Source organism: Babylonia areolata, chromosome 1 (assembly GCF_041734735.1).
Source record: "Babylonia areolata isolate BAREFJ2019XMU chromosome 1, ASM4173473v1, whole genome shotgun sequence".
Classification (NCBI taxonomy): Eukaryota; Metazoa; Mollusca; class Gastropoda; order Neogastropoda; family Buccinidae; genus Babylonia; species Babylonia areolata.
The window spans coordinates 91,399,349-91,403,646 of NC_134876.1; positions in this window are offsets into that span (position 1 = coordinate 91,399,349).

Sequence of the window (4,298 nt, forward strand, 5' to 3'; positions counted from 1 at the left end):
CACACACAAAGTCAAGCAAATACAACAAACAAATGTATGTGGGGGGAACGAAGGGAACAGAAATGAGGAGGACCTTTGACACTGCACGACTCGTTTGCTGCAGCGCGACTGAGTGAGCGTGCGGTTGTGGTGTGTGTGCGTGTGTGTGTGTGTGTGCATGTGTGTGTATGTGTGTGTGTGTATGTGTGTGTGCATGTGTGTGTGTGTGTATGTGTGCATGTGTGTGTGTATGTGTGTGCGTGTATATGTGTGTGTGCATGTGTGTGTGTGTGTGTGTGTGTGTGTGTGCTGTTAGGGGGTGCACGGGAGGGGTAGTACCTCTAGAGGGGGGGGGGGGGGGGGGGGGGGGCTTGTCACGCTCTTCCGGGAGTGGTTCGTCCTCTGTTGGTCCCCACCGGCATCCAGCTCTCACCTATGGGTCCTAGAAGCTGCTAGCATGCGGCAGCGCCCAACCCTCGGGCAACGGCTTTGAAAGGCTGGCTAAAACTAGGTGAGGGTAGCTGACGGGTTTCAAACCCACGGTGAGTTAGGGCTTGTCTACCCAAGCATGTGAAGACTGGATCCGGCGGACTCTGCGGAAGAAACCTTCATGGTTCAACGGAGAGGAAGGCGATTGCAGCAGAGCACTGTGGAGTGCTGAGGGCAGGATGAGGCACATAGGACATCCTGGTCATCCACTGCATCCGTTTCCATCTCCAGTCGTCTTGACCTCGTCTTGCCACTGGATACAGACGGTCTCGGACAAGAGAGTGAGGTCGACGGTGCACAACTCTTCCTCACTATAAACAAAGTCATCGCGCAAGTCATCAGTTATCCTTCATCCCATACCATCATTTTCCCCAAGCCCTATGGCGACAGGCGATGATAAAGCGACAGATGTGGGTACACTGGCAGTCGTAGCCGCGGACCTGTTCACAGGCGGCTCAGGCCATAGGGTCGTTTTTCATCGACTGGAGCAGCGGTGGAGATCGGCAGCCCCCTGAGCGACTGAGCAGCCCTCTTCAGGACAGCACTGCTCACCTCCATGGCATGAGGAAGGGGCTAGGAAAGGTGCCCTAAACATTGCCTGCTCCACACCACCCTAGTCAGCATACCGCGGCTGACGGGGACCCTACTCAAGCGGTCGACACACAAAGGAAAGAAAGAAGAAAACAAGGAGCACCCCATTGACCACTGCCACATGGAACGTGCGTACGCTTCTGGACAGAGGCGACTCAGCCAGACCACAGAGACGCACAGCACTCATTGCGAATGAACTAGCCAGGTACAACATCGACATCGCTGCCTTAAGTGAGACCAGACTGACAGAAGAAGGCGAACTCTGTGAGCGAGGCGCAGGCTACGCCTTCTTTTGGAGTGGTCGCGGACCTGAGGAGAGACGTGAGGCTGGAGTTGGCTTTGCAGTGAAGACAACCCTCGTTGGCAAGCTGGCTGGCTCCCCGAAAGGAGTGAACGATCGCCTGATGACGATGAAACTTCCCTTATGCAACGGGAAGAAGTTTACCACCATTGTCAGCGCCTACGCGCCCACCATGACCAACCCGGACGAGATCAAGGACAAGTTCTACGAGGACCTGAACGCTGTCATCACCACTGTTCCCAACGCAGACAAGCTCATCATTCTTGGTGACTTTAACGCGAGAGTTGGCTGTGACAGCACCTCCTGGGAAGGCATGATTGGGAAGCATGGGGTTGGTAACTGTAACAGCAATGGCCAACTACTTCTCCAGACATGTGCCGAGCACGACCTTCTTATCACAAACACCGTCTTCTGCCTCCCTACCTGTAACAGGACGTCATGGATGCACCCTCGCTCTGGGCATTGGCATCTCATCGACTTTGTCATCGTCAGGAAGAGGGACAGGCAGGACGTACGAGTCACGAGGGCCATGTGTGGCGCCGAGTGCTGGACAGACCACCGCCTTATCGTCTCCAAGCTCAATCTCCGCATCCAGCCCAAGAGACGGCCTCAGGGCATGAAAGCACCCAAACGCCTGAATGTCAACAAACTGGAGCTAGGCAACATCAAGCAGAGCTTTGCTGACACCCTGGAGGAACGCCTTGAGTCCACCGTGCTGGACAACCAGAATGTGGAGGCAGCATGGGGCGCACTGCATGAGACGGTGTACAACACTGCCATGGAGTGCCTGGGGCCTTCTGCCAGGAAGCACAGACTGGTTTGATGAGAACTGCACAGAGATCAAGCAGCTGCTAGAAGACAAACGCCAAGCCTACAGAGCCCATATTGAAGATCCTAAGTCACAGTCAAAGAAAGACATACTGAAGAGCGCACGCAGCACCATCCAGCTGAAGCTGCGGCAGATGCAGGATTCCTGGTTGAACAACAAAGCTGATAAGATCCAGGGCTTTGCAGACAGGAACGACATGAAGAACTTCTATAACGGCCTGAAAGAAGTCTATGGTCCCACCACCCCCGGATCTGCTCCACTCCTCAGTGCTGATGGTTCTACCCTGATCACTGACAAGGACAGGATCCTTGAGAGATGGGCTGAACACTTTGACAGCGTACTGAACCGCCCTTCCACCATCAATGATGAAGCCATCGACCGACTCCCCCAGGTGCCAGTCAGTGAGTCGTTGGATGCCATTCCAAGTTTGGAGGAGACCCAGAAAGCTATCCGTCTGCTATCCAATGGCAAAGCCCCTGGCTCAGACTCCATTCCAGCTGAGGTCTACAAAGAAGGTAGTATGGCGCTGACTGAGAAGCTTCATCAGCTGTTCCAGCTCATCTGGCAGCATGAGGCAGTTCCACAGAACTCCAAAGACGCTTCCATCATACACCTGTACAAGTGCAAAGGAAATCGTCAGGCCTGTGACAACCATCGTGGAATATCCCTGCTGTCCGTCGCAGGCAAGACTCTGGCCAGAGTGCTACTCAACCGTCTCATAGCGCACCTAGTGCAAGGTCTCCTACCAGAGACCCAGTGTGGCTTCCGGAAAGAACGCGGGACTATCGACATGGTGTTTGCCGCCAGGCAGCTCCAGGAGAAGTGTCAGGAACAGAACGCCGACCTTTACTCCATGTATGTCGATCTGACCAAGGCCTTCGATACTGTTAGCAGAGATGGCCTTTGGAGAATCATGGCGAAGTACGGATGTCCCAGAAAGTTCAACACCATCATACGGCAACTACACGATGGGATGCTGGCCCGAGTCCAAGACAACGGAGAGACTTCAGAACCATTCCCTGTCTCCAACGGAGTCAAGCAAGGGTGTGTTCTTGCCCCAACCCTGTTCAGTCTCATGTTTTCAGCCATGCTGACAGATGCCTTCAGAGACGCTGACGTAGGCATTGGCATCAGGTACTGCACAGATGGCTCACTCTTCAACCTCAGGAGGCTTCAAGCAAAAACCAAGGTGAGGACAGACACCGTCAACGACTTCCTGTTTGCTGATGACTGCGCTCTCAACGCTGCCTCTGAAGCTGACATGCAACACAGTGTTGACAAGTTCTCTGCTGCCTGTGACAACTTTGGCCTCACAATCAGCACAAAGAAGACTGAGGTGATGCACCAGCCAGCTCCAGGAAAGCCTTACGTTGAACCAAACATCATCATCAACGGGAAACGACTGAACGCGATGGACAAGTTCACATACCTGGGCAGTACACTCTCTCGCACAGTTGTCATCGACGACGAGGTGAATGCCAGACTCGCCAAAGCCAGCGCTGCCTTCGGCAGACTCCATAAGAACGTCTGAAACAGGAGAGGCATCACCCTGGAGACGAAGCTCAAAGTATACAAGGCCATAGTTCTCACCACACTGCTCTATGGATGTGAATCATAAACGGTCTACAAACGCCACGCCATAAAGCTGAACCACTTCCACACCACCAGCCTCAGAAAACTTCTCGGCATAAAGTGGCAAGAGAAGATCCCTGACACAGAGGTGCTCACTCGTGCAAACTTGCCCAGCATCTACACCATCTTGATGCAGGCCCAGCTGTGCTGCGGCTCCCCAAGAAACTACTATACGGTGAACTCCAACATGGCAAGCGCTCCCATGGAGGCCAAAAGAAGCGCTTCAAAGACACTCTGAAAGCTTCACTGAAGGCCTTCAACATCAGCCACGACACATGGGAGCTGAATGCAATGGACAGACCAAAGTGGCGTTCAGCTGTCCACAAAGGCGCCAAATCCTGTGAGGCCAACAGAATCGCTGCAGCAGAGCAACGCAGACAGGCCAGGAAAAGCAGTGCCAGCAAGTCCCCGACAGCCGCCACCATCCCCTGTCCACACTGCGTCAGAACCTTCCGGGCGTGGATTGGCCTGACCAGT